The sequence below is a fragment of the Oncorhynchus clarkii genome, chromosome 30 (genome assembly GCF_045791955.1).
Source record: "Oncorhynchus clarkii lewisi isolate Uvic-CL-2024 chromosome 30, UVic_Ocla_1.0, whole genome shotgun sequence".
NCBI lineage: Eukaryota > Metazoa > Chordata > Actinopteri > Salmoniformes > Salmonidae > Oncorhynchus > Oncorhynchus clarkii.
In genome coordinates, this window is record NC_092176.1 from 30,998,798 (window position 1) to 31,015,078 (window position 16,281).

Below are 16,281 nucleotides of genomic sequence, written 5' to 3' on the forward strand. Positions count from 1 at the left end.
ATATATATTTGAAGCTATATTTGAAAGACTTGTTACTGACTTTTGAACACTTGTCGAACTACTTCATTCCACTGCTTGTTTATTGATTAATTGGTGACTGAAAAAGTTGCCAATAAAAATGCCCCTCCCAATTTTACTGCAAATAGATTAGCGATCTACAAGTAAACTCGTGACAACTTGATCATGCTTATGAATATGTAAAACTGTCTACAAAACTATGGTACATTAAAGGTAGTTGGGGTTCTCAGCGACTTGAACCAGAACTGAAATTTGAGCAGTGAGGTTAATTTCTTCCCCCCTCTGCTCTTTTCCTCAGGTTGAAGCACATCCTTAACACCCAGACAGATGTAAAGAACTTGGGAACCTCCCAGCCACATCATATTTTTCTTGGAGTTTATTCACAAGTTTAGATAGAAATAGATCCACATGTTATTTTCCTTTATGCAGAATTGTCGCTAAACTTTTAACTTGGAAAGCTCATTCAATAATACAGACGTGGGTGATTTCTGTCCCAGGGGACTGAACTGTGTGCACATTTTTGTTCAATTTAGACCACAATTAGTTGAATGAGGTGTTAGTGAAGTCCTGAAACAAAACTCTGTACACTCCTGTGTAAAGAATCTATGGCTGTCATGACTTGAATCTAATAAATACAGTTACCATTTTATTTTGTTAATCTATACAGATTTGTCACGTGATTTCCAGGAGACTGGTGGAGATGGATACAACCATAACCCAATGCAGTACATTTTCCTGCAACCAGGTTGAGGCCTGCTACCAGCAGGAACATGGAGCACTCCATGTCAATATATATCTATTTTATATATATATATATATATATATATATATATATATATCTAATGCTCCACTTATATGAATGGTGAATACATTTTTATTAATGTATAAAGGACATCACACAGGTGTGCCAACTAAAATATATATCCCAGACGAGACTGAAGAATAGGACATAGGCTGTGTTTAGGCATGGGCTACCTATCTAATCTTTTTTTCACAAATTGGTCTTTTGACCAATCAGATCATCTCTGAAAAAGATCTGCTATGAAAAGATCTGATGTAATTGGTCAAAAGACAAATTAGTGGGAAAAAGATCAGAATTGGGTTGCCTGTCTAAACACAGCCAGGGATAAGAGAATATAAATTATTTGTGTTTTTATCTGTTTCCATTAATTTTAGTGACCTCATACAGTACATGTTGGGGCAGCAGGTAGCCTAGTGGTTAGAGCGTTGGACTAGGAGCTGAAAGGTTGCAAGATTGAATCCCTGAGATGAAAAGGTAAAAATCTGTCGTTCTGAACAAGGCATTGAAAATAAAAATTTGTTCTTAACTGACTTGCCTAGTTAAATAATAAATAAATATTAAATGGCTATGAGATAAGGAGACTCTTGCTCTAAGCAAATGGAAGGTACCACTGAAAGCCCCAGACTTCAGGCAGATAGCTTGATGTACATGTCACAATCCAGGCCCATGTCACAGCATGCAGTGGCCTGATAGGGAGATGATAATGAGTACGTTTCACCATCAAATCCGTGTTAGCATTTACTGCACGTTGCTGAACAATCCAACCATTTGTTAGTGTCATTGATATAAATGGGCAATTCAAATCCAATATCCAGTTCATAAGCATTGACTAATACCCTTAGGGTCCTTTGGTGGTCTGGCAGCATGCTGCTTTCTAGTGATATTTTGGTATTAGGATCCCCATTACTCTTCCTGGGGTCCACATGAAACATGACATAATACATTATCAGGTTAGAAGGTAAGACCCAGATGCAGACTGTGTCAAAGTAACAATGTTTATTACAGCAACGGGCAGGCAAACGACAGGTCATAGCAGGCAGGGGTCGATAATCCAGAGTAGGGGGGCAAAGGTACTGGACGGCAGGCAGGTAGAGATTGGTAATCCAGAGGTGGGGCAAAGGTACAGGACAGCAGGCTGGGTCAAGCAGGCTGGGTCAAGCAGAGTGGTCAGGCAGGTGGGCTCAGAGACAGGGTCAAAACCAGGAGGGTGAGGAAAAAGAGAGACTGGTATAAACAGGCGCTGAGCCAAACCACTGGTTGATTTGACAAACAAGATGAACTGGCAACATACAAACAGAGAACACAGGTATAAGTACCCAGGGGATAATGGGGAAGATAGGCGACACCTGGAGGGGGGTGGAGACAAGCACAAGGACAGGCGAAACAGATCAGGACGTGACATACTGTTACGTTCCCCAGTTTCTGTGTTGTTGTGGGTTTGTATGTGTGTGTGTATATTTCAGGAAATGGCTTCCTGGATTCCTGAAGCAGCTGATTGGTTGGCCCCATCGCTGATTGGAGCTCTGACCCCTCCCTCTCGTCAGGGGATACAGCTGTCTTCATTACCAACTCCTTCTACAGCTTTATTAAAAGCCTGTGTTCCTTCATTAGGGAAACTACCTTCATTTTTATGTCCTGTGTCTGTTGTTGTGGCGGTCAGTGAAAGTTTTGTTGATATTATTTTGTAGCCGCTCCTTCAAAGATATGTACAGTGCCTTGCGAAAGTATTCGGCCCCCTTGAACTTTGCAACCTTTTGCCACATTTCAGGCTTCAAACATAAAGATATAAAACTGTATTTTTTTGTGAAGAATCAACAAGTGGGACACAATCATGAAGTGGAACGACATTTATTGGATCTTTCAAACTTTTTTAACAAATCAAAAACTGAAAAATTGGGCGTGCAAAACTATTCAGCCCCCTTAAGTTAATACTTTGTAGCGCCACCTTTTGCTGCGATTACAGCTGTAAGTCGCTTGGGGTATGTCTCTATCAGTTTTGCACATCGAGAGACTGAATTTTTTTCCCATTCCTCCTTGCAAAACAGCTCGAGCTCAGTGAGGTTGGATGGAGAGCATTTGTGAACAGCAGTTTTCAGTTCTTTCCACAGATTCTCGATTGGATTCAGGTCTGGACTTTGACTTGGCCATTCTAACACCTGGATATGTTTATTTTTGAACCATTCCATTGTAGATTTTGCTTTATGTTTTGGATCATTGTCTTGTTGGAAGACAGATCTTCGTCCCAGTCTCAGGTCTTTTGCAGACTCCATCAGGTTTTCTTCCAGAATGGTCCTGTATTTGGCTCCATCCATCTTCCCATCAATTTTAACCATCTTCCCTGTCCCTGCTGAAGAAAAGCAGGCCCAAACCATGATGCTGCCACCACCATGTTTGACAGTGGGGATGGTGTGTTCAGCTGTGTTGCTTTTACGCCAAACATAATGTTTTGCATTGTTGCCAAAAAGTTCAATTTTGGTTTCATCTGACCAGACCTTCTTCCACATGTTTGGTGTGTCTCCCAGGTGGCTTGTGGCAAACCTTAAACAACACTTTTTATGGATATCTTTAAGAAATGGCTTTCTTCTTGCCACTCTTCCATAAAGGCCATATTTGTGCAATATACGACTGACTGATTGTTGTCCTATGGACAGAGTCTCCCACCTCAGCTGTAGATCTCTGCAGTTCATCCAGAGTGATCATGGGCCTCTTGGCTGCATCTCTGATCAGTCTTCTCCTTGTATGAGCTGAACGTTTAGAGGGACGGCCAGGTCTTGGTAGATTTGCAGTGGTCTGATACTCCTTCCATTTCAATATTATCGCTTGCACAGTGCTACTTGGGATGTTTAAAGCTTGGGAAATCTTTTTGTATCCAAATCCGGCTTTAAACTTCTTCACAACAGTATCTCGAACCTGCCTGGTGTGTTCCTTGTTCTTCATTATGCTCTATGCGCTTTTAACGGACCTCTGAGACTATCACAGTGCAGGTGCATTTATACGGAGACTTGATTACACACAGGTGGATTGTATTTATCATCATTGGTCATTTAGGTCAACATTGGATCATTCAGAGATCCTCACTGAACTTCTGGAGAGAGTTTGCTGCACTGAAAGTAAAGGGGCTGAATAATTTTGCACGCCCAATTTTTCAGTTTTTGATTTGTTAAAAAAGTTTTAAATATCCAATAGATGTTCTACTTCATGATTGTGTCCCACTTGTTGTTGATTCTTCACAAAAAAATACAGTTTTATATCTTTGTGTTTGAAGCCTGAAATGTGGCAAAAGGTCGCAAAGTTCAAGGGGGCCGAATACTTTCGCAAGGCACTGTATATGCCAATAGAACTTATTGTTTTTGGTTAATTGAAAGTGTTCACGTAAATTATTCTGTTTCATTTGTTCCCAGGGGGAAGGGGAACACACCGTGGGAGTGTTTAGGCAAGAGTGCTGTGGGCATACACAACCTGTAGTATTTAATCTGTCTATCCAATATCCAAATCCAATATCCAGTTCATAAGCATTGACTAATACCCTTAGGGTCCTTTGGTGGTCTGGCAGCATGCTGCTTTCTAGTGATATTTTGGTATTAGGATCCCCATTACTCTTCCTGGGGTCCACATGAAACATGACATAATACATTATCAGGTTAGAAGGTAAGACCCAGATGCAGACTGTGTCAAAGTAACAATGTTTATTACAGCAACGGGCAGGCAAACGACAGGTCAAGGCAGGCAGGGGTCGATAATCCAGAGTAGTGGGGCAAAGGTACTGGACGGCAGGCAGGTAGAGATTGGTAATCCAGAGGTGGGGCAAAGGTACAGGACAGCAGGCTGGGTCAAGCAGGCTGGGTCAAGCAGAGTGGTCAGGCAGGTGGGCTCAGAGACAGGGTCAAAACCAGGAGGGTGAGGAAAAAGAGAGACTGGTACAAACAGGCGCTGAGCCAAACCACTGGTTGATTTGACAAACAAGATGAACTGGCAACATACAAACAGAGAACACAGGTATAAGTACCCAGGGGATAATGGGGAAGATAGGCGACACCTGGAGGGGGGTGGAGACAAGCACAAGGACAGGCGAAACAGATCAGGACGTGACATACTGTTACGTTCCCCAGTTTCTGTGTTGTTGTGGGTTTGTATGTGTGTGTGTATATTTCAGGAAATGGCTTCCTGGATTCCTGAAGCAGCTGATTGGTTGGCCCCATCGCTGATTGGAGCTCTGACCCCTCCCTCTCGTCAGGGGATACAGCTGTCTCTTCATTACCAACTCCTTCTACAGCTTTATTAAAAGCCTGTGTTCCTTCATTAGGGAAACTACCTTCATTTTTATGTCCTGTGTCTGTTGTTGTGGCGGTCAGTGAAAGTTTTGTTGATATTATTTTGTAGCCGCTCCTTCAAAGATATGTACAGTGCCTTGCGAAAGTATTCGGCCCCCTTGAACTTTGCAACCTTTTGCCACATTTCAGGCTTCAAACATAAAGATATAAAACTGTATTTTTTTGTGAAGAATCAACAAGTGGGACACAATCATGAAGTGGAACGACATTTATTGGATCTTTCAAACTTTTTTAACAAATCAAAAACTGAAAAATTGGGCGTGCAAAATTATTCAGCCCCCTTAAGTTAATACTTTGTAGCGCCACCTTTTGCTGCGATTACAGCTGTAAGTCGCTTGGGGTATGTCTCTATCAGTTTTGCACATCGAGAGACTGAATTTTTTTCCCATTCCTCCTTGCAAAACAGCTCGAGCTCAGTGAGGTTGGATGGAGAGCATTTGTGAACAGCAGTTTTCAGTTCTTTCCACAGATTCTCGATTGGATTCAGGTCTGGACTTTGACTTGGCCATTCTAACACCTGGATATGTTTATTTTTGAACCATTCCATTGTAGATTTTGCTTTATGTTTTGGATCATTGTCTTGTTGGAAGACAGATCTTCGTCCCAGTCTCAGGTCTTTTGCAGACTCCATCAGGTTTTCTTCCAGAATGGTCCTGTATTTGGCTCCATCCATCTTCCCATCAATTTTAACCATCTTCCCTGTCCCTGCTGAAGAAAAGCAGGCCCAAACCATGATGCTGCCACCACCATGTTTGACAGTGGGGATGGTGTGTTCAGCTGTGTTGCTTTTACGCCAAACATAATGTTTTGCATTGTTGCCAAAAAGTTCAATTTTGGTTTCATCTGACCAGACCTTCTTCCACATGTTTGGTGTGTCTCCCAGGTGGCTTGTGGCAAACCTTAAACAACACTTTTTATGGATATCTTTAAGAAATGGCTTTCTTCTTGCCACTCTTCCATAAAGGCCATATTTGTGCAATATACGACTGACTGATTGTTGTCCTATGGACAGAGTCTCCCACCTCAGCTGTAGATCTCTGCAGTTCATCCAGAGTGATCATGGGCCTCTTGGCTGCATCTCTGATCAGTCTTCTCCTTGTATGAGCTGAACGTTTAGAGGGACGGCCAGGTCTTGGTAGATTTGCAGTGGTCTGATACTCCTTCCATTTCAATATTATCGCTTGCACAGTGCTACTTGGGATGTTTAAAGCTTGGGAAATCTTTTTGTATCCAAATCCGGCTTTAAACTTCTTCACAACAGTATCTCGAACCTGCCTGGTGTGTTCCTTGTTCTTCATTATGCTCTATGCGCTTTTAACGGACCTCTGAGACTATCACAGTGCAGGTGCATTTATACGGAGACTTGATTACACACAGGTGGATTGTATTTATCATCATTGGTCATTTAGGTCAACATTGGATCATTCAGAGATCCTCACTGAACTTCTGGAGAGAGTTTGCTGCACTGAAAGTAAAGGGGCTGAATAATTTTGCACGCCCAATTTTTCAGTTTTTGATTTGTTAAAAAAGTTTTAAATATCCAATAGATGTTCTACTTCATGATTGTGTCCCACTTGTTGTTGATTCTTCACAAAAAAATACAGTTTTATATCTTTGTGTTTGAAGCCTGAAATGTGGCAAAAGGTCGCAAAGTTCAAGGGGGCCGAATACTTTCGCAAGGCACTGTATATGCCAATAGAACTTATTGTTTTTGGTTAATTGAAAGTGTTCACGTAAATTATTCTGTTTCATTTGTTCCCAGGGGGAAGGGGAACACACCGTGGGAGTGTTTAGGCAAGAGTGCTGTGGGCATACACAACCTGTAGTATTTAATCTGTCTATGCACACTAGGTAAGACCTGGGTGGACCACCCCCTGTATTTTGGTTAGCTCGCCAGTTGGTGCTTAAGGCTAGGTAAGAAGTGGGAAGGTAGGAGAGGGGACTCTAACTTTTACTTTCTTTGCTTTGGTTCCGTCCTGCCCCTTTTCCCCATATTACAGGGAATGTATAATTCCTAAACACGGTAAACAGTGTTTCTCTGCCTCTGTCGTCCTTCCCCGCACCTACTATCACATACTTTTTTTCACTCCAATGGGAGTTGATGTAGCGGGGTGTTGTGTTCCCTCCTCCAAGAGGCATACGTAACTGTTATGAGAATTATGTTATCAATGTTCATAAACTGAACTTCAATTAAACTACTCAGTCTGCCACCTAAAATTTGTAAGACTCCGGTTGAATGAAACAGACAGAGCCCCAGCTTACAATAGTCAAAATGTTTATTCAATAGAGCTCTAAAAAATGCACATAGCCTTTTATACCTCACATTTGGTCATATAAATGCCCTCCTCTCTAACACTGTCAATGCTGTTTACAAGTTTTCTCCAACACATACATTGCTTATCATATCCTACAACATGTCACATAATCTACTGCAAACCTAATGGTTTCTCCCATCCCTGGGTGGGGAGACGTCCTTCCTGTTATCAGTTTCACAGTGGTCACAAGTTATCTGTCACAAGCTGTCTGTTGACAGTTCTTCTTTTCCTATGCACACACTGTCTCGCCTATATTGCTAAATAGTAAAATATTTTCTTGTCCTATGATTCAAATACATTTCACTCCATTATACAGTAACAGGGAATATGGAATATGTTTAGTCATTACCTTAAACATATAAATGTCTATATCAGTAACACATACATAGTACAGAACATTATTATTCAAGGACTGAAATAAATACATTTTAAATGTCACACACAGCCTACATATCAGTACATACAATATCTAGGTCTAATAAATAGTGCAGTGCAAATTACAATGCAATATAAAATGGCTGTCTCTTACTCCCTCTCCACCTGAAATGCAATAACAAAAACATGAATAACATTAATCCAACTTTTTCATTCACCAATTAATCAATAAACAGGCAGTGAAATTAAGTAGTTTGACAAGTGTTCAAAAGTCAGTAACAAGTCTTTAAAACAGCTTCAAATATATATTTATTTTCTAAAAACCTAGCTAACATTAGCTACACTGCATTGATCCAAGATGGCGTAGCAGTCAGACGTCTTTGTCCTTCGTCTTGTCGTGTCCCATGTATATATCTTTTTCTTTACATATCTTTTTTATATTTTTCTAAACCTCAACTTCAAAATACTCTCCTGCAACCCACCTCACCCAATGTGGTGTGGATCTGTTTTCTCTAAAGTATTTTTATTTACCTCGGAACCGGAATCCCCCAACAGAAGCTAGCCAGCTTACTAGCTTGTAGCTAGTAGACAGCTAACCACTGCTAGCGGTCATCGGCTAACCTTCCGCTCAAAAAGCTCTTGCCAGTTTGTACAACGCGACTCAAACAAGAGAATACGGGACCTATTTTCTCTCCAAATCTCTGGATTCCTACCGCAAGCTCGGAACCGTTTCACTGGATCATCGCAGCTAGCTAGCTGCAACTTGAGTGACTACCCCTGGCTAACGTCTGTCCCGAAGCAAGCACCAATTAGCCTGGAGCTAGCCCATGCTAGGCCCATTTTTCCGGCTAGCTAAAGAGACCCATCAGCCACTCCTGGGCTACAATACCTGGACCCCTTCTACTGCCGGTATGGGGCACGGAACCCCGCTGATCCTTCACGACTGGACTACCGACGTAACCTGCTCGAGAGGGTACTCAACTGGCCCCTACGCCACGACGTCCCCTAAATGCTCATCTGCTAGCCTGCAGAGTTCTGACTTACTATCCAGGTCTGTACCCAAACAATTCAAGATTCTACTTTTAAAAATCCACCTTTCCAGAAACAAGTCTCTCACAGTTGCTGCTTGCTATAGACCACCCTCTGCCCCCAGCTGTGCCCTGGATACCATATGTGAATTGATTGCCCCCCATCTATCTTCAGAGCTCGTGCTGCTAGATGACCTACACTGGGACATGCTTAACACCCCGGCCATCCTACAATCTAAGCCAGATGCCCTCAATCTCACACAAATGATCAATGAACACACAATGGTACAACCCTAAATCCGTAAACACGGGCACCCTCATAGATATCATCCTAACCAACTTGCCCTCCAAATACACCTCTGCTGTTTTCAACCAAGATCTCAGCGATCACTGCCTCATTGCCTGCATCTGTAATGGGTCTGCGGTCAAACGACCACCCCTCATCGCTGTCAAAACACTTCAGCGAGCAGGCCTTTCTAATCGATCTGGCCCGGGTATCTTTGAAGGATATTGACCACATTCCGTCAGTAGAGGATACCTGGTTATTCTTTAAAAGTGCCTTCCTCGCCAACTTAAATAAGCATGCCCCATTCAAAAAATGTAGAACCAGGAACAGATATAGCCCTTGGGTCTCTCCAGACCTGACTGCCCTTGACCAGCACAAAAACATCCTGTGGCGTTCTGCATTAGCATCGAATAGCCCCCCTGATATGCAATTTTTCAGGGAAGTTAGGAACCAATATACACAGGCAGTTAGGAAAGCAACAACTAGCTTTTTCAAGCAGAAATTTTCATCCTGTAGCACAAACTCCCAAAAATTCTGGGACACTGTAAAGTCCATGGAGAATAAGAGCACCTCCTCCCAGCTGCCCACTGCACTGAGGCTAGGAAACACTGTCACCACTGATAAATCCACTATAATTGAGAATTTCAATAAGAATTTTTCTACGGCTGGCCATGCTTTCCACCTGGCTACCCCTATCCCGATCAACAGCCCTGCACCCCCCACAGCAACTCGCCCAAGCCTCCCCCATTTCTCCTTCACCAAAATCCAGATAGCTGATGTTCTGAAAGAGCTGCCAAATCTGGACCCCTAGAAATCAGCCGGGCTAGACAATCTGGACCCTTTCTTTCTAAAATGATCTGCCAAAATTGTTGCGACCCCTATTACCAGCCTGTTTAACCTCTCTTTCGTATCGTCTGAGATTCCCAAAGATTGGAAAGCTGCCGTGGTCATCTCCCTCTTCAAAGCGGGAGACACTCTAGACCCACTAGAGTAACTGCTATAGATCTATCCTACCCTGCCGTTCTAAGGTCTTCGAAAGCCAAGTTAACAAACAGATTACTGACAATTTTGAATCATCAAATCAAATTTATTTATATAGCCCTTCGTACTTCAGCTGATATCTCAAAGTGCTGTAGAGAAACCCAGCCTAAAACCCCAAACAGCAAGCAATGCAGGTGTAGAAGCACGGTGGCTAGGAAAAACTCCCTAGAAAGGCCAAAACCTAGGAAGAAACCTAGAGAGGAACCAGGCTATGTGGGGTGGCCAGTCCTCTTCTGGCTGTGCCGGGTGGAGATTATAACAGAACATGGCCAAGATGTTCAAATGTTCATAAATGACCAGCATGGTCAAATAATAATAATCACAGGCAGAACAGTTGAAACAGTTGAATTCCACCGTACCTTCTACGCTATGCAATCTGGTTTCAGAGCTGGTCATGGGTGCACCTCAGCCACGCTCAAGGTCCTAAACGATATCATAACCGCCATCGATAAGAGACATTACTGTGATGTCGCTCTTGCTGCTGGTGATTCTCTGATCCACCTCTACACAGACGACACCATTCTGTATACCTCTGGCCCTTCTTTGGACACTGTGTTAACTAACCTCGAGACGAGCTTCAATGCCATACACCTTTCCTTCCGTGGCCTCCAACTGCTCTTAAATGCAAGTAAAACTAAATGCATGCTATTGAACCAATAGCCCGCACCTGCCCGCCCGTCCAGCATCACTACTCTGGACGGTTCTGACTTAGAATACGTGGACAACTACAAATATCTAGGTGTTTGGTTAGACTGTAAACTCTCCTTCCAGACTCACATTAAGCATCTCCAATCCAAAATTAAATCTAGAATCGGCTTCCTATTTCGCAACACAGCATCCTTCACTCATGCTGCCAAACATATGAGGGTAAAACTGACTATCCTACCGATCCTCGACTTTGGCGATGTCATTTACAAAATAGCCTCCAACACTCTACTCAACAAATTGGATGCAGTCTATCACAGTGCCATCCGTTTTGTCACCAAAGCCCCATGTACTACCCACCACTGCGACCTATACTCTCTCGTTGGCTGGCCCTCGCTTCATACTCACCGCCAAACCCACTGGCTCCAGGTCATCTACAAGTCTCTGCTTGGTAAAGCCCCGCCTTATCTCAGCTCACTGGTCACCATAGCAGCACCCACCTGTAGCACGCGCTCCAGCAGGTATATCTCACTGGTCACCCCCAAAGACAATTCTTCCTTTGGCCGCCTTTCCTTCCAGTTCTCTGCTTTCAATGACTGGAACGAACTGCAAAAATCACTGAAGCTGGAGACTCATATCTCCCTCACTAGCTTTAAACACCAGCTGTCAGAGCAGCTCACAGATTACTGCACCTGTACATAGCCCATCTGTAAATAGCCCATCCAACTACCTCATCCACATACTGTATTTATTTATCTTGCTCCTTTGCACCCTAGTATCTCTACTTGCACATTCATCTTCTGCACATCTACCATTCCAGTGTTTAATTGCTTATTGTAATTACTTTGCTACCATGGCCTATTTATTGCCTTAGCTCCCTTATCCTACTGTATTATTGACTGTATGTTTGTTTATTCCATGTGTAACTTTGTGTTGTTGTATGTGTCAAACTGCTTTGCTTTATCTTGGCTAGTAGTTGATAGCGGTTGTCAATGCAATGGCTGGCAAACTACTGTAATTCCTTTTCACAAAAAATATTGAACACAGACAAAAGAGATTATTACTTTCAAGTAGATAGTTTTCGTTTCATTTACTTCATCTTCTCTTTCTAATGTGGGGTGCTAATTCCTGAGATTTGATTGATGGAACAATCCAGCCAATGATTAGGCTGTTGTGGTTTTGGCAGAGGGAAATTATTGGTCAAGAGTAAAAGGTGCTGCCCCCACAGTGCTAATCATATTTTCACTAGCAAATATCTTTCCACAAAACTGCAAGTGTATTTGCAAGTGTATTTTTGATTCACAGCAGAATATTCATACTCGGAAATGGATTTGTAATAATTCTGAAAATAAATTATACTTGCAAATCTTATTGAATGTATTCAAATGTCAAATTACACATTTGCGAATCAGATTTACAACCACAAATCTCAATTTGCGACCACGAAATTCAAAATACAAACTCACATAGTTCTGTCATTATAATCCCATACTTTGCACGCCACTGGAGAGAAGAGCAGAAAAATATGCCAATATGCAAATACTGAAAACCTGGCAGACAATAGATAAACATGTAATGGAAAGTTAGATTTCAGAGAGGGCTCTGCTAACTGCGGTTGATGGGGATTCAGTCTGTGTCCAGGGATGACGTTCCAGCCAAAGAATGCTGCAGATTTCGGTTCAGACTACATTAAACTCAAACTGAGAAGCCAGTTTATTAGTAAAACTCCAGTGACTGGAGTTTACTCATTTCACAAGAGAGCAGAAACAAAACGTCAAACCCCAGGAAAGGTGGGCCCTAGTGAGTGTATGTGGTTTTCCTATGCTCTCATGTCCTACCCATCACAAGGATTTCACTGGGGGCCCAATGCAGAGATTATAAATAAAAATATAAATCAAACTATCTGAGATTGCTGAAAAAAAAACATAAAAACTAGCTGTTCTTATTCTACCAAGGTACACACAGCATCCCATTTCCTCTCAAAACATTCCTTCCAACTTTGCAAATGGGATCATTACTGTATCTGACTCAGTGTAGTTTCCATCTCTCTGTCCTCTCACTCCCTCCCATTCTCTCTCTTCCTACTGTCTGTAAAAGCATCAAGTCATGGTTTTCTTGAATTTCTCTCCAAGTGGGAGTATTGACTACATGGCATGATACTGATTAGACCAAAATGGACGTCAGCCAAAAACAACTTCCACCATTATAAACTCATTATCATAATGTGCTTAACCTGTGAAAACAGTGAATGAAGTAAACTTCCCATCGTTTGTGATGAAATATAAATTAGATAGTGGGCACTGGGCATTCAAATATCTATTTTGCACTAAGAATAATTTGTGAACTGGAAAGAGTTTGTGGGCTGGATTGCAGTTGCAATCACTCACCCGTAACATAACAAGGACAAAGGGACAACATTGGGCAAAACAGCCAGACCCTGATGTGTGAAAGTGTGATGATGACTGATTAGTGTTTTTTCAAGCTATCGAGAGATGCTTGACAGATGCGTGGACTTGCGAGTCCTCATGACTCATTGAACCAACACATGACACTCCCGCAAACAGGCACACACACACACACACACACACACACACACACACACACACACACACACACACACACACACACACACACACACACACACACACACACACACACACACACACACACACACACACACACACACACACACACACAACGAATGAAACACACTCCTTTGTTCAACTTGCAAGTTTTTATAAACCTAATCAGAGAATGGGACACAGACGGCCATTGTAGAGTAGCAATACCTTCCAAGGCCAAGTTGGAAAAGCATATTCACCGATTCATCCTCATGTCACTACCATGTTGATCATTGCTGACTGACTCAGCATGTTGTCCATCACAGGATAATATCAGTTGGCATGGCTTCCTTCCGTTAGGTCTGCTCCTTGAACGTCACTTCATCTGCATGTATGTAACACTTCTAATTCTAAAAGTATGTACAGTTGAAGTCGGAAGTTTACATACACTTAGGTTGGAGTCATTAAAACTTGTTTTCAACCACTCCACACATTTCTTGTTAACAAACTATAGTTTTGGCAAGTCGGTTAGGACATCTACTTTGCATGACAAGTAATTTTTCCAACAATTGTTTACAGACAGATTATTTCATTTATAATTCACTGTGTCACAATTCCAGTGGGTCAGAAGTTTACATACACTAAGTTGACTGCACCTTTAAACAGCTTGGAAAATTCCAGAAAATGATGTCATGGCTTTAGAAGCTTCTGATAGGCTAAGTGACATCATTTGAGTCAATTGGAGGTGTACCTGTGGATGTATTTTCAAAACGCCTGAAGGTACCATGTTCATCTGTACAAACAATAGTACGCAAGTATAAACACCATGTGACCATGCAGCCGTCATATCGCTCAGGAAGGAGACACGTTCTGTCTCCTAGAGATGAACGTACTTTGGTGCGAAAAATGCAAATCAATCCCAGAACAACAGCAAAGGACCTTGTGAAGATGCTGGAGGAAACAGGTACAAAAGTATCTATATCCACAGTAAAACGAGTCCTATTTCAACATAACCTGAAAGGCCGCTCAGCAAGGAAGAAGCCACTGCTCCAAAACCGCCATAAAAAAGCCAGATTACGGTTTGCAACTGCACATGGGGACAAAGATTGTACTTTTTGTAGAAATGTCCTCTGGTCTGATGGAACAAAAATAGAACTGTTTGCAATTCACAAAATAGATAGCATCATGAGGCAGGACAATTATTAGGATATATTGAAGCAACATCTCAAGACATCAGTCAGGAAGTTAAAGCTAAAGTCTTCTAAATGGACAATGACCCCAAGCAAACTTCCAAAGTTGTGGCAAAATGGCTTAAGGACAACAAAGTCAAAGTATTGGAGTGGCCATCACAAAGCCCTGACCTCAATCCCATAGAAAAAGCATGTGCGAGCAAGGAGGCCTCCAAACCTGACTGTTACACCAGCTCTGTCAGGAGGAATGGGCCAAAATTCACCCAACTTATTGTGGGAAGCTTGTAGAAGGCTACCTGAAACATTTGACCCAAGTTAAACCATTTAAAGGCAATGCTACCAAATATTAATTTAGTGTATGTAAACTTCTGACCCACTGGGAATGTGATGAAAGAAATAAAAGCTGAAATAAATAATTCTCTTGACTATTATTCTGACATTTCACATTCTTAAAATAAAGTGGTGATGCTAACTGAACTAAGACGGAATTTTTACTAGGATTAAATTGTGAAAAACTGAGTATAAATGTATTTGGCTAAGGTGTATGTAAACTTCCGACTTCAACTGTATATCTGTGGTTCTGTTGATGTCTAGTCCATGACGTCAACTTCTATGTCATGCTTTTGACTGCAACAGTACCTCAGCAAACAGTCCTGAGCTCAGCTCTACAGGGGCAGGAAACAATGACATCAGAGAGAGAGAGGGAGAGGGAGAGGGAGAGGGAGTGAGCGTGAGAGAGGAGAGGAGGTAGAGAGAGAAGGAAGGAAAAAGGGGTGAGTAAGAGAGAGAATGTGTCAGTGTGTATGTGAGAGGGAGAGAGAGAGAGAGAGAGAGAGAGAGAGAGAGAGAGAGAAATGCTGTGTTCCAGAAGGCTATCTAGGTACACATGGAAACAGATTTTTATACTACACCCAGCTTCATGCCTTCATTCTCCCGCTCTTCCTTTAGACTTGTAACATTCTGAACCCCTCCTAAACCTTCTTAGATGTCTAACATACACAGCTACAGTCTGGAAGCTAGAAAATAAATCACTTTTGCATGCTTTAAAATACTTTTATCATCTCAAATTTACAGTAGGTGGAGACTGCATTGACATTTATTTAAAAAATGGGTATCGGTAGGCGAAAGGGGGAGGGAAAGAGGTGGAGAGACACTAAGACAGTGAGAGTAGCCTACCCAGCCTTTATTGCCCCAGGACCTCTGAAGAGTAATGCATTCCAAACAAGCTATCACAGTATGAGATGCATTTCCTGTGGTCTGAGCATGTTGGTGTTGGCCAACTGCCCTATTATAATACCAGTGGATGTCGCCTGTGTAAAGTGATTTCCCATAAGCACAATGATAACTGTGTATAGTGCAGAGTTGTAGGGGTGTTGGGAACTAGCTTTTAAACTTGAAAATATGAAATATCCTTATTCATGGTACCGAAGGAGAGGGGAATGTATGATGTTTACATTCTACCAGGATATGTTATTGTCAGACATCAGGGATCCTATGGGAGGAGAAGAGGCACAGTCTGGTACGTGTCAACATGATAGCTGTGAGTTGGGGAGGAGTGAGCACTTTGGGGCAGAGGTCAAGTTAGATGAGGAAGAACATATACCACTAATCTTCTGGTTAGCAACAGGGGTGTATTGGCTGTTCAGATGTGTACGAGGGGCTCAGCATGGGAGAAAGGGTTAAATACCA